General features: G+C 45.1%; 1 pseudogene; it reads right to left on the bottom strand.

Annotated features, from left to right (window-relative positions):
• Positions 1-3970: 3970 nt before the first annotated feature.
• Positions 3971-7892, bottom strand: LOC116552197 (annotated as a pseudogene).
• Between the last annotated feature and the right edge of the window lie 15844 nt (positions 7893-23736).

Raw genomic sequence — 23736 nt, 5'->3', positions numbered from 1 at the left:
TATCTATCTATCTATCTATCTATCTATCTATCTACCTATCTATCTATGTGGTTTACTTCAATGCTATAAAGAGAGTGTTCTTTGCTACATACCTGGGGTTCTGAATGGAAGTCTACTGGTCAAATAGGACTCCTTGGTAGCAAGAGGCAGAAAATCTGACTTGAATAAGCCTGAGTAAAATATCCATTAATTGGTCAAAAGAAGCCAAGGGAGAGTTGAACAGTTAACCCTGGGAGGGGAGGGATGTATCTGGCCCCAGGGGCTGCTGACAACCAGGATGCAGACAGTGCCAGGCAGCCTCAGTTTCAGAGCCTCATCTTTGCTTCTCCCTGTGGGCAGCTGCAGCCCTGAGCTGTGTCTCTCAATAGCAGGACATGGCATGACATGCTTGGCTTACTTTGCTCAGCTTTCACAATCAGGGAATTCCTGTTCAAAACCACTGGGGAAGAAACAGAATTTTCTGGCCTGGATGAGGTTTCCAGCCCTGGATTAATCAAGAGGGCCATGGATGCAAGCTCATAAGACAGGACGGATCTGGTCAAATGGAAGCAAGAGAGGAGGAGGGCCGGGGAGCGGGAAGCACTGAGCAGTCAAATCTTGAACCAGATTGAAGAGGGGAGATGAGTGAGGGAGCAAGGAGCAGACAACCTTGAAATGGAAAGAAGAGAGGGGGAGGGGCGGGGAGCACTGAACAGTCAATCATGTGCCTGTTTGTCAAGAGCATGAGGGTGGTTGACTCCCATTTGCTATTCTCAGATGTTACAAGGGAGCTATTTTTCTTCTTCTAAGTGATGCTGGAAGATAAAGTTTCCAATAACTACAAAACCGTATGATGTTCCTGACAAAGTTACATGGGTAATGGCAGTGAAGTAAAGAGAATGTCAACCAACTCCAACTCCTTGTCTCACATTTACTTGTCTGTGCTGTGGCATTATGTGTATTATGCAAATAGTGAAAAAGCCATCGGGAGAGAGTGGCCCTTGGAGATCAGTCCTAACTGCCTGTGACCTAGGGCACCTGGCCCAACCTCTTGGACATGTGTCAGCAGTACTGAATCCCCACGGGTCAGTACCAACCTCAGTTCTTGTCTCCTCAGAAAAAAGAATTCAACTGAGAAGACATAAGGCAGAAGGAGACACAGAGACCGCGGCAAGTTTTAGAGCAGGAGTGGAAGATCATTAAAAAGCTTTAGAGCAGGAATAAAAGGAAGTAAAGTACACTTGGAAGAGAGCCAAGTGGGCAACATGGGAGATCAAGGGTACTGTTTGACATGTGACTTCGGGTTTATATGCTGGCATGCTTCCGGGGTCTTGCATCCCTTCTCCGTGATTCTTTACTTGGGGGAGTCTGTCCACATGCACAGTGGCCTGCCAGCACTTGGGAGGGTCACAGGTGAAGTGTGTTTACAAAGTGGAGTTGTGCACCTGCTCACTTTGAGGCATTCTTCCTTTACCAGCTGAATGTTCCTAGAAGGTCATCTAGCAGTTAAATTCTTCCATGTTGCCTCTTAATGTGCATGCTTCAGCCCACTAGCCCAACTCCTGAGATCTTTTTGGGAAACTGCTGCTCACCAGCTTCAGGTGTTTTCTGTGTATTGGGAGACTATCTTTACCTGGTGCCAGCTGTGACCAGTTATTATTTCAGAGAGACAGTGTAACAACTGCCTGACCATCACCTGATGGTGGCCTGACATCCCTGGGGGAAGGAAGGGGTCTCTCCTGCCCTGCTCATGTCCACCGGACTGCCTACTGTAACACTTAGGCTAGCTTGAAATTCCCTTTCTGCTCTAGCATCCCTTGGTTGCATGGTCTGTATTCAAGCAGACTCATTATTATGACAGCTTTGGCCTTGCCTTTGCATACAGCTCAGCCAACTCATGACTGTTGGTGACCACAGATGGACAGAGAACCCAGTCATGGGCCAGCCTCCTTCCCTCCCTATTACCTAACTCCCAACTCCCTTCTGGCAGCCTTTGACATTCTTTTGGTTTGGACCCCATCTGTGGGTCCTGTTTCACCCATCAAATTCCAAATTAGGTTCATCTATTACCATAACAACAAGTGGACAGCATGAGGCTGCCAGTCTTTTCTGCCTCCAAGTGACAGCCCCTGAGCTCATCATCCAGAAACAGCCTCACTGCACAAAGCCACCCATGTTCGCAGACCTCATCGTCACTGCCATGGTGGTCAGAACAGCAGCCACTTCCACCACTCACTGGGAGGAGCTCCATGAGGCCAGGGCCTCCGCCAGGATTGCAGAAAAGACACTTGGAAGTGGGTGCTGAGTTATAGTCAGGGTTAGGTGACTTGTGTTTTGACTTTATTATGAATGTGTCATGTTTCTAGGAGTATGAACATGCTCGGAAAATGGAGTTGAGATTAAACTATTGGTTCCACCACGAGAGATGGGATTAGTGGTTCCTGGGCCCTGCCAGCGATGCAGCTGTATAGACAAGCCACAGTGACCTAATCTCCCCAAGTATGAGCTGGCCCCTCCAGCTGCGACGGGGGAGCTCTAGCTGGAGGGTGTGAGACAGATTTGAGTGAAGTGGGAAAGTCTGTGAGTGTCTGTGGATGGGAGAGGAGAAAGGGGATGCTATATTAAAGAGAAAGAAATACACCCACAACGACAGAGGGAGACCATGTGGGCAGGTGGTGAGTATTCCTGAGCTCAGGAAAGCGGAAAAAGGCAAAGGAGAAGACAGGAGCATCAAGCAAATTAAGGAGAAGGCAATGCCCACAGCAGAAGCAAAAACCAGCAGAAAGGGGACAGACCAGTCTTGTCCAAAGGAAGTGAGTCATGTTCCATTTGCAGAAAAGTGTCTAATAAAAAACGTTGGTAAAATCAGTACATTTTAAAATATTTGGTGATTTTCAAAAAAGGATTAGGGAGATGTTGAGTCCTCATTTGGAGCAGTTTTTCCCTGGTGCTGAGTGTGGACAAGCTCACATCTTCCCCCACATGGTTCCTTGAGACTTAATGAGGAGTCATTCTAGTACATATTTCTTCCACTCACCGAGTTAATTTCTAGTACATTACTCCAATGGTAGTTAAATCATTCATTGACAGTCTAATGGCACACTCTCCTCTTCCTTGTCTCTTTCCCCCCTGCCATTCGATGTCTTTTGGGTAGATTTATCAGTGCACAACAACTGAAAGTAAAGAACTTTCAACAACTCTTTGGTTTATTTTAACCTACCTTTTTCTATCTAATTTTAGATAGTTAAAAAATCAATAAGGCATTATCAAAAGTATGTTTTTCCAGGCCTTTTGAGCTTAAAAATGAAAGACAATATCCCAAGGGAAGGATGCAACTAAATTTCTTAGACAATAAATTCAAACACTCATATTTCACATTTTTCTTTATATCAAAACTAAACTGAATATTTAAACAAGAACAATAGAGCATGTAGATTCAATTACTTAGCTATCACACATTTTAAGAACACAAACATATAAGAGACTCAATCAAAAGTGGATATTTAAAATAGAGAACAAATTATAATTTCTGAATGGCTCAAATTAGCCATTTAGAAAGTCCAAAATTCATTCCAAAAGCTGGAAATCAACTCCTGTAAAATTGGCAGATTTTATACAGATGGGCTAATCCAGCAGATTATACGAGATCTGTGTTTACGCCTGTGAGTTCAGCTTCCCTCTGTGTCTTTGTGTCAATATTTTATCCGAAGCATTGTTGATCAAGATACGTAAAGGTCCCGGTGATTTTGACTGGACGCATGGCTGTCTGTCCCCTTTCCCTGCACATCCTGTGTGAGTCCCTCTCTATGTATAGAGAGGAAGTCTATATATATATGTGTGTGTGTATGTATGTGTGTGTGTGTGTGTGTGTGTGTGAGAGAGAGAGAGAGAGAGAGAGAGAGAGAGAGAGAGATGGCAAGGTTAATTTGGAAGGGCACAGAGTCTAGCGCCCTCAGGTCCTGAGAGTGTATTGGAGGGAAAGGGGTGGATTTCAGCAAGCTTTCTTGCTGTGTTGGCTGCTCTTGGGGAAAGGCTGCAGGCCCAGCCAGAGCTGCAGCAAGAGGATGGCATGGCATACATGCTGGGCAGCAGAGCTGCAGGACGTGGAGGGGTATGTGTTCCAGGGGACCTCCATGAGCCCCAGCACCAGCAATCTGAGCAGGTGTGTGAGCCAGCATGCAGTCCTGCACATAGGAGGTAGGGCAGTGTGTGGAAATACCAGACGTGGAACTGGTAGTGGAAGGGATGGCTGAAGCAGATGCCAATGGAGTTAGAGGTGAAGAGGGTAGAAACGATCTGGCAGGGTGTGAGGGGCTGGGGTGGAACCTTCCTTTTGGAGGGATTCTTCCGCAGTGACAACATGCATTCCCCCACCCTGCACTACCGGTAGACGGTAAACAGCAAGAGCAGGGTGAGGTGGGCAGCCAGCAGGGCCAGGTGGAAGGCAGGTGCAGGCCGAGAGCCTCCGGGAGGAAGCCCCAGTTCACTGTCCAGCAGAACAGAAACTGGTGGCCAAGGTCAAAGGAGCAGGACAGGTAGCCATGAGCTTCTCCAGCAGGAATGGCAGCCCCAGCGCCACCTGAAGGCCAAAACAGATGCCCTGCTTAGGGAGGGCACCACGGAAGCCAAACTGTGTGAGGAGAAGAAACACTAACCCAGGGATGAAGAGCAGCACATTCATCTTCACGGAGACTGCCAGGCCCAAACAGCAGCAGCCCCAGCCCCAGTGCTGGGCCAGCAGGAGGCTGATACTGAGGCCACTGAGTCATAGAAGAGCCATAGCAGAAAGGTGCAATGAACCCAGTAAGAGGCATGGCACATGAAAAGTAAGATGAAGGGAGGTACCTTGCAGGTCTGGTGGTAGATCAAGAAGACAAGCAGCAAGGTGGCCAGGAAGAGCACAGCAAAGACGTTCCGGGCATGTAAATGTCAGTGCCTTGGCCAGGGGCATAGTACAGCCCCATAAAGATGGACACAAAACAGCTGGGTACACAAGTGGTCCACTGTCATCCCACAACTGGGTAGAGTCATAGGTACCACTGATGATGCCTTCCACCTGGGCCATGCAGGCCTTCTGGTTGATGTCTGTGTCTTTCACTAATTTTCAGACTTCTTAATAGGAGTCATCTAGGTACCTGTGGAGGAACTGACACAGGATGTACAGGGAAAGGAAAAAGCCACACATCCTGGTGAGCCAGGTATGAGAAAATATGGGCAGGACTGGGCACTGTGGCTCACGCCTATGACCCCAGCATTCTTGGGGGCTGAGGCAAGTGGATCACCACCTGGAGACCAGTCTGGGCAACATGGTGAAACTCCATATCTACTAAAAGAATACAAAAATTAGCCAGGTGTGGTGATGGGCACCTGTAATCCCAACTACTTGGGAGGCTGAGGAAGGATAATTTCTTGAACCTAGAAGGTGGAGGTTGTAGTGAGCCAAGATTGTGCCACTGCACTCAGTGAGCCAAGATAGCACCACTGCACTCCAGCCTGGGTGACAGCAGAGACTCTGTCTCAAACAAACAAACAAAAAAGAAAACATGGGCAGATGGGATCATACAGTACAGATTTGACTCCAAAGCAACTTGTTCCAGAGGGTCAAATTGATCTATGCACCCTTCTAAAGCACTCAAATGGTAAGAATGTCACCAGACTAACCTCAAAGTAAAAATCAAAGCCCAAAAAGACTGCTCCAAAAGGAGACTCATTATCCAGAATTTCCAGGTCAATTACACATCTTAAGGGAAGAAGCCCAACAGATCTGGGAGGTGCAGGAGAAAGTTATGGAGAAAAATCACGGACTACTTCCACTTCAGTGAAACTTCTTGGAGCATCAGAGCGTCTTTTGTCACTGTATTTTTGTTTCCTTTTAAATTTGGTGTGGGTACATAAATCTGCTTCCATGAAAACTGAGTTGAACTTCTTCCAGAACTTAAATTTCATGCTAGGAATGCTGGGCTAAGGAACACCTGTGATGCTGTGGATGTCCCGGGCAGAAGGTCAGGCCGCACTCGAATGTAGAACCTCGTATCTCCTGGCCACCAGATGTGCCAACTTTGAAATGAAGTAAAATCCAGTCATCTCTTCAGTCCGTTTTAGCTGTAAAAGGAAAACAAAATCTTTGGACTCCAAACTCATTATGCCAAGAAGAAAGTTAAGCTTGGGAACTAAGTCATGCAAAAGAAAAAAAAAAGAAAGAAGAAAACTCGCCTTCCTTTTTGTTCCCACACAGATGGCTGCAATGACAGAAGGCCTCGTATCTCCCCAGGTGGCATCCCTCCCAAATCGCTCACATGGAAATTTTTTATGGACCTTCACATATTTCAGAATACATATCCCCTCTATAACCCATCACCCTAAAGTAGAGTTTTATGGAAACTCACCCAACAGTGTAAAGTAGTAGCTTATTTTCACAGGCACAGGACAAAGACCAGACTAGAACCCTCCCTCCCTCCACCCACCCTGAAGCAAATGTATATTTGACTTCTTCCTCTGCTCTATGTTTGCCTTATCCTGTATAAAATGCAGGTTTACTGAGTGCAGATTTACAAACGCATAATTAAATGTTTTCCTACCCCCTCTTTTCACATGTAAAACGTGGATTCAGTGAGTGCTAATCAAAGCCTCCCCAGAATGTGACACTCACTTCATTGTCTACCTTCTCCCTTTCTTTTCCTCCTTCCCTTGCTACTCACTCTTTGCCGTTTAGATACTGCACTCCTCAAAACCTTCTTTGGAAAAAGCCCCAACCACAGATCCTATTGTGACTCCTGTCTCTTTCTCCTGGACACGTCCTCAGCCTTGGCAAAATAAACCTCTAAATTGATTCAGATCTGACTCGGATACTTTTTGGTTTAAATAGTCCTCTCAGTAAAGGTAATAAATTGTTTTCCTGGTTAAATGTGCAAGAACCAGGACAATCCAAGGCTTTTCACTGGACACAAGTGGGGAAAATCCCGAGCGCCAGGCTGAGGTCGCTGTGATGTGGAGGTCCTGGGAGCTGATCACAAACCACTGCTTTCTCCTGAGCAACCCAGAAGTTCAGAAGGAGTTTTTGCAAGACATACACAGATTCTTACCTACATGTACTTGAGCTGTTTTCTCTAGTTTAGCTGCCTGATAACTTGCCTCATAGGTGAACTTTTACAAAGTAAAAAGGCAGGCTTAAGGAAACAAAAAGGTGAAACCTCTTGTTCAGAGTGTGATCCAATCAGAAACCAAATTCTATTCCATTGCCATTACTAATTCAAAGAACCCCTGGAATCTAAGACTGAAACATCTCCACTCCTCTGTTTCTATCCCTTACTCTCCCATACCAAGGTTTGGGGTCTTAAAAAGGAAGCCAAATTCAACAGGGACAGATATTTTAGAAGAAAAACTCATTTTATTTAAAACTTCATTTTATTAAACTCAAGGTATTTGTCTCTAGTTGATCTGATGACTCAAAGGTTTCATGTTGGCCTCCTCTGAGGGCTTTGGAAGGCCTCATATGCCCACAGAGGATGCAGCTGATAAAACAGAGACGGCCAGAGACGGCCACTTATCCCAACATCAATGGGTGCTTTCAGTTGATTCAGATGTAATTGAAATGCCCCATTTGCATTGAGTTCGCCAGTGCAGGAAAACACAGAAAAGATGTGTCGGCCTTGCCCCAGGTTGTAAACAATGTCGGGTTTTCCATGAATTACATCTTATGACTGTTTCTAAATTTGAGAAAATAAATTGTCTAGCCACCAATGTGTACAGATCTCATTTCATCTTCATTCAGTATCCACTCAGCAGATACAAGTTAAAAACCGATGTTACAAATGAACAGAAGAGATGAAATGAACAGATCACCAGACCCAGCGCAGGACAGAAGACGTTCCTGCCAGGGCATAGCCCACACTGTCCCCACCCCATCCCCTCATTGCAGCAAAAGTATGCTTTAAAACAGCACATTTCCCCGGCGGCTGTGTATTTGTAATCACCAGAAGAAATATGTCCCCCCACAATAAGCTCAAAATCATCAAGTACGTATAAAATGATTAGGTGCAGATGTTGACTCTTGTACAAATGTTGTACTATGGATTCAATTATTAAACTTTTTGACAGACTTAATCACATAAGTACTTGAAGAACATATATGCCCCATAGTGTGATATCAGGGTAACTGGAGTCATTCTATTAAAATGTTTAGTGTGAAATAAGGCAAAACTTTTAGACACACACACACACACACACACACACACAGAGAGACAGGTATACACATACACACACACAGACATACATACACACACAGAGATAGACATACACATACACACACACACACACACATGCTAATATCAGTATCTTTAATTATTACAATTAATTAGTAGAGTAGATTTTACTCAGAAGAGCTTAGTTAACAGATTTGTTTGTGGTAGAGCATTTCCCCTGCATGGAACTAGAAATATCATTGTAAATGTGGTGATTAACAACATTTCTATCTGCAGCTCAGAAAGTGTTGACACAGATGTTTGGCTAATCATTCATAGCAAATAGCTATTCCCATAAAGGCTAAGATTAGTCGGAATTGGCATGTGCTTCTTTCTTCTGTGAGTCTCATTTGATTATGGATGATGTTTTGTTAGAGTGTATCCATGCAACCTCATAAATGATGTAAAACCCAAGAAAAACACGGACTCTGTGCCAAAACCGAATTAAATACACACCAGAAAAACGTGAGCTGATTCGGGTTCAGGTACCATGAAACTGGCCTTGGTGTACTGTTGTTGAAACATTCGGGAAAACTATAAAAAGCAAGCCTGACATTAATATCAATTTAAAGTTGGCGTGGCTGCCAACAGTCATTCTGCATGAAGCTCAGCTGGCTGCATCGTCTCCAGCTCGACATAGGGTGGCAGCAATTGCAGCCTTCAAAAGCTGTGAAAAATGGCCCACGCAGACTGGGCAAGGAAAAGCCGTCTTATCCGTATAGATGTGCTGCCACTGTCAGCGTTCTTCTAGTGATGAGCACAGACACTTCTGGGAGTTAGACATGGAGGTAGTTGTTCCCCCAACTTGCGTTTCGTGTGAGCAGTTTCAGAGCCTCTTATCGGTGCCATACTCCCTTCCTCCTCCCATCAACTGACCCCAAGAGGTCCATTCAGGCTGCCACTCTCTTCTCTGCCTTCCCACCTGCTCCTCACACAGATTCCGGGAATTCCAAGAAGAACTGCGCATACAGTTACTTCTGGAGCCTCCCAAGGAACCTGGAAGTCCTCTATCTTGTTTCTCTATGCTCCACAGTCCCAGGAATGGGGCTTGGGAGGACAAGGGCAAGGCCAAATCACAGTCGAGAGCACTGTGTCCTCCAAGCAGTAAAGCACCTGTTCACTTGTGACTTGAAACACCCCGTATTCCTACGGTACGTGCCTGCTACTGGGAAGTGCTCTACCAGGTGCTGGGACAAAGACCTGGTTGGGAAATGGTTGTATAAACTTCACCTGCCTGCCTGTCTGCCCGCTAGAGAACTGAAACATGGACACCAGAAAGCAAAGCCACAAAGGGAAAGCAGGTGGATGGTGTGGAGTGCTGGAACTCTTGAGTATCAGGTGGGCTGATAACCATTTACCCTGGCAAGAAAATAACTGACCTCAAGGGAATCAGAGAGAATGCCCAGTTAGCTTCCCCCAGGGGAGGAGGCTAAGCCATTATCACTGTGAATGTGCACAGCACCCAAGTTTGTGGATGAACCCCATTTTAAAGCTGAAACCACTACTTACTACAGGAGTGTCTCATCTACAGAAAGCTGAGACTCTGACTGCCCTCTTGAGAGCTTTTATTTGTGTGAAAATATAGCATCCCCTCCAAAATTCATATTGAAACTTAATCTCCATTGTAGTGGAAGTAGAAGGCGGGGCCTTTTGGGAAGTGATTAAGAGAGCTCCACCCTCATGAATGGATTAATGCCTCATGAAAGGGCTGAAGGCAATGACCTTAGGCCCTTTTTGCCTTTCTGTCCCTTCTACCAAGTGAAGACAGAGCATTTCTCCCCTCCTGAGGATGCAGCAGCAAAGCCCACCTTGGAAGCAGAGACTGGACCCTGATCAGACACCAAACCGTGATCTTGCACTTCCCAGTCCCTGGAACAATGACAAAATAAAAGTCTGTTCTTTATATATTAACCACACAGACTAAGCACCTCACACAATCTTACTCCATCTCTGTCTCCCAAATGCAAGTTAAGCTGCTGCTCTGCCATGTAACTTAGCCCGGTATTCCCCAGCGCTTTTCTTTTATATGCTTCTATGTATGTCAACCTCACCAAGGAACAAAAGTGGCATGCTCCTTCATTTTAAACAAAATCTGTAGGGAAGAGAGAAGAATGGGCAAGCGAACACACAAGCATTCAGAGCTTTACATCTCGTGCTGAAGGCTTTTTACATTTGTATTTATTTTCAGGCTACTTAATAGGGTCAGCTTCTGATCTTGTACATTCTTCATTACCTGATAACTCCTGGTCTTCCTTGAAGACTTGGCTCAGAAGTCAGCAACTGCAGGACCCGTTGGGCCTCTGGACATCCTTAGCCCCTATTCATGCATCTACTAGGGACTAATTAGATGGTGTTGACTCATCTTTCCTTTCCCAGCAGACTGAAGTTCTTAAGAGAGGATGACAATGCCTTTAGCAACATTTTATGACCGCTGTATGCAATGGAACCGGTGGCAATGACAAAAACGTTGTACATCTGCACTGCCCAGTAGGCAGCCACCGGCCACATGTGACTACAGGGCACTTGAAATGTGGACGATGTGACTAAGGAACTGAGTCTTTTTTCATTATATTTCATGTTAATTAATTTAAATGTATACCTCAATCGCTGCGCGTGGCTAATGGCCCCCATATGGGACAGTGCAGCTCCTGAAGCTCCTGTGCTGCTTGGAACAGGGTACCCAACAAAATAAACTGAACTTAGGAGCTAAAACCAATCTTAGTTCTTGGCCTAAGTGGTTAAACTTTGTGAAATATCGGGGACGATATGCACCTCCTTCTTTACTCATTTACCGAATATTTGACAAATTGCCTGGTGCCAACCTGGTGGGACTGCTGTGTCAGTGGACTCCGTTCCATGAAGCTAGGGCCTCTCTCCAGAAGCGCATGTGAACAGAGACCTGTGTCATTTGTGGGAAGAGCTGAAAGGAGGCTGCGTACTCCAAGCAGAAGCCCAGTACCCGAAAAGGGACCTAAGCGGGATGTGCCTGGCACGCTTGGTAAGTGAAAAGGGGAAGGCAGCAGTGGGAACAGGCAGTGTCCAAACAATGCAGAACCCTACAGGTGTTAGAGCATCTAAATTTGGTTTGTTTGTTTTTTTGTTTTCTAATTTTTATTTTTTATTTATTTATTTTTCATTGCATTTTAGGTTTTGGGACATCTGCATTCTATTTTAAGCATGGTGAGAAGCCACTGGAGGGCTTCGAGGAGGAGCACAACGTGATGCTCCTGAGGTTTCAAACCCTCTCCTCTGGCACCTGGGAGAACAGTAGACGTGGGTGGTGGGCAGGAAGGAAAGCAGGAGGGCAGGAGGGGGCCCATCCCAGTGGCCTAGGGGCAGAATTGGCCCGGCAGGAAGGAGGCAGGCGGAGGGACAAAGCGACGGCTGCGGCACTTTGAATCGCCCGGAGCTCTATTTCCCATGGACTGAACCCTTAGATATAGTTGTTGAGAAGAACTGGGATGGCCCCCAGATTTTCTTAAATTTTATTTCTCTCAATGGATTCTCAGCAATGAGATAAATTTAGATTCCCTGTTAAGCAAGCCACCATGGTAATTGTGCAAGTCCGATGTTTTAAATTACACTTTTATTATCTTGCTTTTCTCTTCCAACTTCTAATTCTTTCTCATCGCTCTCTGGTTGTTTCTGATCTGTATCCCTTCCTCCTCACAGGACAGTCATTAAACGGCTCCGATCTCCATTAAATGGCGGAAAGAGTGAATGGGTTTGGCCTTAAACACTCCTAAATAGACAGTTGGGAAGTGCTCAAAAATTAAAACCAGACGCTTAATGATACTGATATGGTCTGTTTGACAAAATGAGCCTCAGTCCCTTGTTTCTGGGCTCAGCTTTGTCTATGACCTCAGAGCTCAGAGGGAACAGCTGGGAAGGGGAGGCAGTTGGTGACTGGGCCCCCCAGCAGAGGAAACCATGCAGGGGGGCTCTTCTCCAGCCCCCGGAGTAGCTTTGCTCACCTCACGTGGAAATAGGAAATCCAGCTTCCTCAGTCAGGACAGCCGAGGGTTCCCGCAGAGAGGAGGCTGGTGGAGGCTAAGTGGCTGGTTCCCTCAGCATCTCTCCAGGACCTCTTTCCCAATGCTTCCGGAATATGGAGAGCCGCAGCCATCCCACCAACACCTTAGGCAGCCTGTTAGCACCGCCAATGTTTTTACTTGCTGGGATCTCATTGAAAACTTTACACACAGAAGAACTTTTACAACTTTGCCATCAAGAATTTAGAAAATGGGGTCAGCTATAGCCTGGGGAATACAACGGCTTGGTGCAAGGATGTGACATTCATCTCCAAAAGTCTCAGTGTGAAGATTTGGGGTTGGTAATTTCTTTTGATTTATTGAGAGCAAACAAAAGGTGAGTTATATTAACATCCTGTCAAGAATAGCAGTGCCATCATTGCTCGACATGTAATTTCCCTAAATATATGGAGCACCATATAAACCACAAACAATACGGAAGCCAAAGGGACTCTTTTAAAATCATGCATAAAATGGCAACTGTCTGACAGCTATGCTGATTCTTTTGAGCTCTAGAACAGGAGGCAGGCAGAAGGGAACGCATTTTGTCAGACATGCTTTTCCAGGTTGTCCTCGTCGGTGTCTTCGGATGGATTCTACTCACACTAAAACAAATCTGTTCAGACTCGTGATTTCCCCAATCACACATGGATGACCCTATTAGCACAGGAAAGACCTAAAGCAAGTGCATCCTGCTGCCGCTAATGAAAACCAAGTGAGTGAGGGAGGCAAAGGTCTAAGATAACCCTGAAATCCCCCCCGGCCTCATATACGCAAATAGTCACCCACTTATTAAATTAGTTACTAATCTCGGTTCTGCTGTGAAGAGATCTTGCAAATCAAATCGAAGTCTTGAAGATGAATCTAATAAGTTGACTTCAAGGTACACAGATTATCCTGGGTGGACCTGACCTCATCGGGTGATGCGGCTCTTCCTGAAGAAAGATATTTGAGGGAGACAGGGATTCAACATGAGGGAGATTCTCTACTGCTTTGAAGATGGAGGGGCCCATGCAGTAAGGAATGTGGGCAGTGCCTAAGAGCTGGAGCTACAGCTAGGAGGAACTGAATTCCGCCAACAACCTGCTTAAGGCAAAAACAGACCCTTCCCAGAGTCTCCAGAAATGAAAAATGCCCAGCCAGCACCCAAATTCACTACACAAAACCCTTAGCAGAAGATCCAGCCTCGTTTCACCCTGACTTCTGACCTATAAGATCTATGAGCTAATAAAGGGCTATTGGTTTCAGTAACTAAGTTTGCGGCAACTTTTACACAGCAAAGGAAAACTATGAAATATGTTTGGGAACCAACGGAAAGATTGCTAAGCAAATGCCATGGCCACACAGCATCCAGGGTCTCAGCCTCGGGTTCCTCAGCATGCTGGAGTGGCAATGCCTGTCTGCCACGCCTCATTAGGAAGGGGCGAGGACCGCCGAGAAAATGCTTAGAACGCGCTCATAAAAATAGCAGCTGTCACCAAAGGTAGAATAAATCCTATTCTTGTTGTCAAAGAGCATAAATAATTACAGTTGTTCTCATTTTCACTGTCGGAGACATTTCATTTTTTTCACAATGTTGTTTGAAACAACAATAATATGAAGAATATAGCGTTTCCCCGGCAGCAGTGCTCGGAAGGCAAGCATTCACTGAGATGTTGATGGCTGTCTCTTGAAGAAGGGTACCAAGGTCTAATAATCATCACATTCTGGGATAGTCACCGGATATCAGAGATTAAAGGTCCTGAGAGGTCCTGCAGCAGAGGAACTTGCTAGGTATTATCTAACTTGGCACTTTTTTCCTCACTGACCCAAAAAGCACTCTCCTCCAGCTGCTCGGCTGAACTTCATGGGACTAGAGTGGTCCGTGAAACCCAATTCGAGGAGCTGGTTGAGAAGCCAATAAAAACAAGCCAGGAACTAAGATCTGCTGACTCTCCGTAGCAAGCGATCTGGTCCTTCCATCATGTGGGGCTGTGAGAGACCCTGCACCTCATCTAGTGCCCAGGCCTCTGCCAGCTTTCAGACACCTGCCCTTTGTCCTCGGGACTTAATATTCCAATCACTCTGGGAAAAGGAAAATAAGCTCTGGTAACAGTACCTAAGGTGAGCAGCGCTGCCCTTAAATACACAGGGAAATGCGTACCCGCAACATGTTCACTAAGAAGTTAAAGGCATTTTTAATGGGAACGTATTTGGCTAGATAAGGGAATGAAAAAATCACTGTCCTCAAAAGAAAAACACACCTTTAAACTTATCCAAATCCTATAAAAATAAACACTCGATCTACTTGCAAATAAAAGATGTGACTTTTAAAACAAGACCCACTCTGCCAGATGGAGAAGCATAATATAAATCAACAGGAATTTATATTGTATGGCCTTGGGCCAAGACAACAGGCAGATCTAGAGAACAGAATAGACGGTCCAGAAATGGCCTCTCACACACGCGGATTCACACATAAGCACGTGACCTAAAAAGATGGATTACTCAGTAACAAAGTTAAGAAAACTTGCTAATTCTTTGGTTTAAAAAAAAGTTAATGACAAACTCTCATCTTATTTTAAAATAAATTTCAGATGGAAAACAAATTTAAGTATAACTTCTACATATATATTTTTAAAAAAAAGCATTCATAAAGGTTTAATCCCAGGGTTAAGAAGGAACTTATCTACATAATTCCAGAAGTGAAAGCACACAAAAAAACTGATGGACTTGACAACATATAAATTTCTATATTAAAGAAAAATGTAAATGAAAGGGCAAAGGAAAATGGAGAAAAATATTTGCAACATTTATGAAAGACAAATGCCTAGTGTTATACAGATGTAGGATGAATAAGAAAAAGTTTAATTCCCTGAAAGGAAAATGGACAGAGGACATATATAGGCAAAGTAAATTAAAACACAAATGGCCAATAAATATGTGAAAATATATTTGACCTCTCTGGTAATGAAATAAATGGAAACAAAACAATGAGTTATCTGTCCAGTAGAGAATAAAAAAATGAGTGATAATCCTTCCTGCTGGATTGGTTATGGGAAGGAACTGAATCAGTTGAAGGGAGGGTAAATTTTAAAATTTCAGGAAGGCAATGTAAGAAAACAAAATCAAAACTTGGAAACAGGCAGAAGGATGGCTCTGTCTTTCCACATTCTCATTGTGGGTAACTGCTTTTGCTTTGACTTACTATTTTCTGCTGATTAGAATCTACCACAGCCGTGTGAGGGTCCCTGGATTCTCACACACAGAACACCGAGAGCAGTGCGCATGAGTCTTGTCGGGTGTTGATGCAAAGGAACGACGCCTCCTAGACTTGGAAAGGACCACAGCCCAAGTGTCAGGGTATCCTTGTATGACCGAATGACCTTCTCCGGGGCTGTTGCGACCTCTTTCTGCACCCTGCCCCCACCCTGCTGCAGCCTCACCGCCCTGCCGCCTGTCTCACTGCATTAGAGAAATGCATCTTTGACGTTTGTTCTGTATATGTTTGTATGAGAGTCATGTTTTTAACTTTTTAGAAATGACACTTCAACAGAAATTTGGCAAATATTTATCAAAGTTCTCAAATGAATACCTCTTCTCTGTTATAGTAATGTTGCTTCTAAGAATTTTCCCTCTGAATAGAATTAGAAAGAAGTGGAAAGACATCAGCAAGGGAGTTCAGGTGGCTTTGTCTTATGATGATAGTTCAAAAAAAACGTCACTGGTTCTCAATCTAGGGTGATTTTGTCTTCCAGAGGACATTTGGCAATGTCTAGTGACAGTGTGGATTGTCACAGATGAGGGGAAGGGATGTATGTCTCTGACATCCAGTGGGCAGAGACCAGGATGTGAAGCCACCTCCCACAGTGGCCAGGACAGTGTCCCCTAAAAGGCATGGCTGGCTCCCACTGCCTGCCCGTAGTGCCAAGGCTGGGAAACTCTCACTTAATGTACCACCATGGGGATTAGGAGGAATAAATTAAAGTGGAATGTTTCGCAACCATTTTATGATTTTTTTTTAAAACTATGATATTGTCAGTGTATATTCATGTTTAGGACTTATTGATAAGTAAAAACAATTATAAAATTACATTTGTGATGTTCATATAATCATAAAAATTAATACATTAAAATTTCATATGTAAAGAATATTATATCTTTCATGTTTTCTATAGAATGAATATATTTTTGTATGTATGTATATATAGAGAGAGAAGGAGAAAGAGAAAGTAGCATATAAAAAAACATACATTTTATTACCTATTACGGTACTTATTTTTCTACACACTTTTCAGTTCATGGATATACAAGCGCTTTCTTTCTCTCTTGTTACCCAGGCTGGAGTGCAACGGCGTGATCTCGGCTCACCGCAACCTCCGCCTCCTGGGTTCAGGCAATTCTCCTGCCTCAGCCTCCCGAGTAGCTGGGATTACAGGTATGCGCTACCATGCCCAGCTAATTTTTTTGTATTTTTAGTAGAGACGGGGTTTCACCATGTTGACCAGGATGGTCTCGATCTCTTGACCTCATGATCCACCCGCCTCGGCCTCCCAAAGTGCTGGGATTACAGGCGTGAGCCACCACGCCCGGCTATACAAGCGCTTTCTTACATCCTGCATGGGTGCCTGAGGTTCCACCACTAAGAGTCTTGTCTGTAAGTGAAGAGGTCGTTAAAGCTGTTTCCGTAAAGCCTGTGCCTTGGAGACAGGGCGTTAACTCTTTATCAGACACGTGCGTTGGGTATGAAGTGGCCAATTAGATTGGCTGGCATGCCTGTCACTCAGCACCGCCCTGGGACCAGGCAGCTTTGGTGACCAAGCTGGAGAGGGGCTCCTGAGCTGGACTGACCCTGAGAAGGCTCCACCTCTGAACAGCACAAGGAGGAGATGAGGCCCAGCTGCTTTCCCCGGCGCCAGGCCTCACGTCAAGTTGCAGAAACAGCCTGAATACAGAGCCATGGAGAGGCGGGGAGAGGGCAGGCTTGCCCATTCCAGCTTCAACCTCTGCCTCTGACCCTCATCTGTGGAATCCGAGCGGTGAACCAGAAGCCTCTGGAGTTTCTCAGTGTTATGATCCGATGAATTCCTCGTCTGTCCCCGTGATTTTGCAATGAATGGATGCTTCCCATTCTCACCAAGGGCCTGTTGAAGCTGCTTCCTTAGCACAACAGCTTTCTTCTGTTATAAAAAAAAAAATTTTTTTTTTTTTTTTTTGAGAAGGAGTTTCGCTCTTGTTACCCAGGCTGGAGTGCAATGGCGCGATCTCGGCTCACCGCAACCTCCGCCTCTTGGGTTCAGGCAATTCTCCTGCCTCAGCCTCCTGAGTAGCTGGGATTACAGGCACGTGCCACCATGCCCAGCTAATTTTTTTATTTTTAGTAGAGACAGGGTTTCACCGTGTTGACCAGGATGGTCTAGATCTCTTGACCTCGTGATCCACTCGCCTCGGCCTCCCAAAGTGCTGGGATTACAGGCGTGAGCCACCACGCCCGGCTCTCCTGTTACTTTCAAATGATCACAGGCTCCCAGGAGAAAAGTTTAAGTAAACCTCTCTTCAAGTGCTGTGTCCCAAAAGTCCCAAAGAGCTGTCTACCTATAAAGCACTCTCAGGACCTGGGATGTGTGACCTCGAAATCGGGGGTCAGCCAGCACTGCGCCCTGGGGAGAAGGAGGCCTGGGTTGCTGGCTCTGAGCTGCAGCCCTTCGTGTTGGTCTGTGCTGTTCCTTCACTTGATAACACAATTTTCCCTCATTCCTTAAGGCTCAACAGATCTTCTGTCACTCTCCATCACTGTATCCTGGGAGTCAGATGTTTGCCTGGTTTGTTAGTGCATGTGAATGCCTACCCAAAATTGCTATGTGATTTTCAAAATGCTGAATTCTGTAGATTATTTGAAACCTGTGACTTTCACTCTTTCAATTTCCATTTCCATTGGGTTGAACTCTGAAGCATGATTGGGAGAGAAAAGAACACCTTTGTCAATAAAAAGACAAAACAAGAGAAATCTTCACAATGTCTTTAGCTTCACACACTTGTGCAAGGTTGGGGCCAGTGTTCTCCACCCTGGCACTATTGGTGTTTTAGGCTGGACAATTCTTTGTGGTCAGAGACCGTCATTCTTGTTGTAGGGTATTTAGCAGTGTCTGTAGGCGATACCTACAGGATGCCTGTAGCACTACCCTTAACCGCCACTACAGTGTGAAAGCCAAATATTAAAAAAAGTCACATCTAGAGCAACACAGGGATCCATGTGCCCAGCCTTCACTGTGAAGATGCAGGAGCTGCCCAGAAGCTCATCTCTCTTCTGTGGACACGGATGCCTCCTCTTGGTGGCCTGATACATGTGGTTGGTCCCAGACCATACTTCTGAAGAGTCATCAGTTCCACTGGGCAGTAGACCATGGGTGAAGGAAGCTGGGATGGTCTGTAAAACCCTGGTCCAGTGCATACATGCAAGTGTTACAAGTGATCCTCTTTGTGGTAGAAGTCATGACAATTAGGAGTGATACTATGTTCTTCTTTGTATTCATTCACGTAACCTACATTGTCTATGTTTATTCCTTTAGTACTTTTTTTAAAAGCTCAAGAAATGTAAGAAATGAGAGAGATGTTTCACATACTCTTCGGTGATGTAGCAAACCCACCCTAAGGTCAGCCCTCCCCAGTGATCTATGTTTTGGATAATCCACTCCCCTGAGCACAAACGGGCTTGTGACATAATTCTAGATAATAGAATACGGCAAATGTGATGGTCACATCTGATGTGAGATTCCGCCTTCGCAAGTGGAGCAAGAGAGACTCCCTCTTGCTGACTTGTGTAAGAAGGCTGCTGTCCTGTAGGAAGGACTGTGACAGGCCATGTGGCAGGAGACCCTGGAGTCTGAGAGTGGTTCCAAGCTGGTATGATTTCACTGAGTCTCCACCCAAATCTCATCTTGAATTGTAGCTCCCATATTTCCCACGTGTTATGGGAGATAACTGAATCATAGGGTCGGTTTCCCCACACTGTTCTCACAGTAGTGAATAAGTCTCATGAGATCTGATGGTTTTATAATATCCCCTTTCACTTGGCTCTCATTCTCTCTTGCTTGCTGCCATGTAAGACGTGTCTTTTGCCTTCCACCACGATGGTGAGGCCTCCCCAGCTATGGGGAACTGTGAGTCCACTAAACCTCTTTTTTTAAAAAGATAAATTACCCAGTCTCAGATATGTCTTTATCAGTAGTGTGAAAATGAACTAATACACCAGCTGACCGTTCCCCCCCCCAAAAAAGGAACTTCAGTTCTACAACTGCCAACAACCTGAGAGAGCCTCTGCTAGGACCACAGCCCTGACTGACCCCTGAATGAGCCTGGTGAGACCCAGAGCGGAGGCCACAGTTGGGCTGTGGCTGAACTTCTGACTTACTGAGAGTGGAGGTAACTGATGTGTGATGTTTCAAGTCACTAGGCTGTGGTCATTTATTATGTAGCTGAAGATAACAAACACAGACAGCTTCCCTCTCCTTTAAGAACACATCAGCCAAATGCCTTTCATAAGTATTGCAGCCACCTTTGTGCTAAGAGAATGTGAACCCTTGACTATCCAGTCAAAAGCTGCTGCTTTTTCACCAACAGTAGCGCCAGCCTGACTCCATTTCTCTGACCTTCCAGGACAGTTGTTAAGACAGTCAATCACACAATGACCCCCATTTCCAGACAGCACTCAATCTGAGCATGGCCTGTGTATTTTTCAGGGTTCTCTAAAGAGACAGATCTAATAGGATAGATGTACATATGAAGGGGAGTTTATTAGGAGAATCAGCTCACATGATCACAGGGTGAAGTCTCACAATGGGCCATCTGCAAACTGAGGAGCCAGGAAACCAGCCTGGGTCCCAAAACTTCAAAAGCAGGAAGGCAGACTGTGCAGCCTTCAGTCTGTGACCAAAGGCCTGGGAGCCTCTGGCAAACCACTGGTGTAAGTCCAAGAATCCAAAAGCTGAATAAATTGGAGTCTGATGTTCAAGGGCAGGAAGCATCCAGCACAGGAGAGAGATGATGGCTGGAAGACACAGCAAGTCAGCTCATTCCAACTTCTGCCTGCTTTATTCTAGCTGCTTTGGCAGCTGATTAGATGGTGCCCACCCATATTGAGGGTGGGCCTTCCTTTCCCAATCCACTGTTTGAAATGTTAATCTCCTTTGGCAGCACTCTCACAGACACACCCAGGAACAATCCTTTGCCTCCTTCAATCCAGTCAAGTTGACAGTCAAATTAACCATCACAGCCTGTTTCCTTGACCCTCCCCAAGATCACCTTGTATAAGCCAAACCCTCCAAGTCTTTCCCAAGGCCCTCTCACTGCTGCTGAGCTGCTGCTGGGCCCCAATGGTGCAAAGCCTTCCTTCTTGTGATGAGCCAGCCAATGTCCTCAACTTTGCTGGGTTACAGGAGTGTTCCTGGTGGCCTCTGGATGACATCATTAACAAGATTACGAACAAGATCATGTTGATACATTCCAGTTTCTTCATACAATTTGAAAAAAACATTTATTTAAAAATTACCCGCACCAAGGATTTCACAAAATAAAATCAAAATCCAGGGCTTATTAGTAGGTAGCTCATATGTGTACCTGCTCCATGCCTGCTGTTGTCATTGATGTCTGGAATGAAGTAATGAATTAGAAAGTCTTCAAACACCAAAGAATGGTTTGATAAACCATATTTACATAGTGTATATACCACATATAACATAATTACTATGCACTAAAGATAAGAAATTATAATTGTGCATTTTAGAAAGATTTGGTCAAAAGAGGAGGAGGGATAAGGACTTTATCATGATTATCAATTTCCCAAGCATTTCTGTAAATTAGGAGCTTACTGGACTAACCAGAAATGGTGGATGGGTTTTTAACTTCAATTCCACCCATCATGTCCCATCTAAATACTCTGAGGTGGTAACAGCAAACTGTCCCAGATCTTCTTCAAGCCCAAGTGCTTTGGGGTGATTGCATATACCAATAACGCCCCCTGGAGGCCAGCCTGGCCAGGGCCGGTGGACAATTGTCCCCATGGCAGCAAGTCTGTGCCTCATCTCAGCTGTCAGGGTTTGGTTTTCCACCCTGATCCAGCTGCTAATCTCTCCCTACCATGTGCCCCTCACCCACTACCAGTCAGTGACTCCTAGCTCACACAATTCCCAGTGTTCACCTCTTGCTGTCCCCTGCCTGGCCCTATCATAAGTTTGTATTCATGCTGCATTCAGTGCATGAAATGCTGAGAGCTGTCCCCAGCCGACAGCCACCAAAGATTCATTGATAGGAGACAAAGGGGATGCAGGGAAGAAATCTGTTACGCCTGCGAGACAGAACTGCCCTTTTACATCCGTGCATGGTGGGGAAGCGGGGAAGGCAGGGACACCCCAGCTGTACTGCGGAAAGACAGCATTTTGAAAGGTGGTTTCAAACCACGTGTTCAGTGAGATGTAGAAAATGCCAGCTGTTCCTACAGGGATTACAGTCATGGGAATCTTCTCTTACTCTGCAAAAGAGAAACGGATCTCCTTACAGCACCATGTGAAGGCAGAATTATAAAAACCTGCCTTGGGGACTCTCTTTCCTTAATTAAACATAAGAAATATGGGCAAAGCACTCTAGCCTGCATAATTTGGCTCTTCAGAAAATCTATCAGAATTTTCCAGAAATTGAGAAAAAAGATATAGGATCAAAATGAGATTTTTATGAAATGCCTCACTAAAAAAGAGCTCGTAGAGAATTTTCCTGAAATAAAGTAGAAAATATCAACAGAAAAAAATATTGCAGGAAAAGCCCATATCTGTGTGCATCCTCAGACATTATTTAAACTATTAAGACATTTGAGATACAACTGAGGAACCAGTTATTACACAGAAGAGAACAGTAAGAACAGAAAATTCCATCTACATCACTGAGACTGACCCAGCGTCATCTTACAAATAGCCACTGTCCACATGCTGATGGCTGATCAAGACTCAGATCCCACCCACCTAACTTTCTGTGAGTCTCACGGATGTGTGGGGCAAAGGTGCGTGCCACCCTCAAGGCTGGCTTAGAACAGCCATGCTGCATTCACCATGTGGACATCCTTAGGCATGTTCTAAAATTCTGAAAATATAAATTAGGCAGTATTTAAGATGAACTTGCTGGCTATCTACAAGATATGTGAGGGAACCTTCAGGTGAATTGTTTTGAAAATTCAATCTGGTCAGGCACTGTTGCTCATGCCTGCAATCCCAGCACTTTAGGAGGCCAAGACAGGAGGAGGGCTTGAGGTCAGGAGTTCAAGACCAGCCTGGGCAACATGACAAAACCTTGTCTCTACAAAAAAATCACAAAAATTAGCTGGGTGTGGTGGTTTGCACCTGTGGTCTCTGTTAATCAGGAGGCTGAGTGGGGAGGATATCTTGAGCCCAGGAGGTCAAGGGTGCAGTGAGCCATGATTGCTCATTTCCACTTCTGCCTGGGCAACAGACAAGACCTTGTCTAAAAATAATAATAATGAATAAAAAAGAAAAGAAATGAAAATTCGATCTGGTTTCCCAAAGGTCATGTCTTCCATTTTTTTTCTAGTGGGTTTTCATGGGGCCATCAGAAGAATGATGAAGACAAAAACACGTGAGCTCCCTCTTAGGCATTTTGGAGCCTACAATGGTTAACTTCATATGTCAACTTGGCTGGGCTATGGTGCCCAGTTGTTTGATCAAACGCGAGTCTAAATGCTGCCGTGAAGCTATTTTTAAAATTAGATTCATAAATTAATGTGGGTAGGCCGCCCAATCAGTTGAAGGCCTCAAGAGCCAAGACTGACATGTTCCAAAGAGGAAAAAACTCTTTCTTGAGACTGTACCACAGAAACCCTGCCAAGGTGCCACCCTGCTGCCCTGTGGGATTCGGGCTCAAGGCTGCAAGATCAACGCTTGCCTGAATTTCCAGACTTCCTGCCTTCCCTGCAGGGAATTTAGGGCTCACTAGCTCCTCCAATCACTTGAACCAATTCCAATCAATACATAAGTAAACGAACAAGTCCGTCTCTCTCTTTATCAGTCTATCTGCCTCCAATTGGCTCTGTTTTTCTGGAGAACCCTGAGTAACACAGGGGCTGCAGGTCGTTTCCTGCCTAAGGGTGGAATATCTGAGTGCCTGCGCTGCTCCACTGTCTCTGCTAAGTGTCCATTGTTGACTTTTCCTTCCTCACTGCCTTTGACCCCTTCCACTCAGTACAAACCCAGGCTATTTATTCCATCTTTGGGTTATCAAGGGAAAATGAATTATGTAAGACTAGGACAAAATGAAGAAGATAATTCTACTGCCATTAATGCTATGTAGTCTATTTCAAAGACAAACAGAAACAACTGTGCACCACTCATTGACCTGACAGTCAGAAAACAGCCATGGAGGCCCTGCGGGGTACTAGGCGCTGTGCCAACCACTGTCTCTCAGAGTTGAGACAGACACCCTGCCCATATGCAGCCTCATAGACATCA

Source organism: Sapajus apella, unplaced genomic scaffold, assembly GCF_009761245.1.
Source record: "Sapajus apella isolate SASKATOON/1434 unplaced genomic scaffold, GSC_monkey_1.0 scaffold11, whole genome shotgun sequence".
NCBI lineage: Eukaryota > Metazoa > Chordata > Mammalia > Primates > Cebidae > Sapajus > Sapajus apella.
The sequence above is the reverse complement of the archived record's forward strand: the minus strand, read 5'-3'. Positions and strand labels throughout refer to the sequence as shown.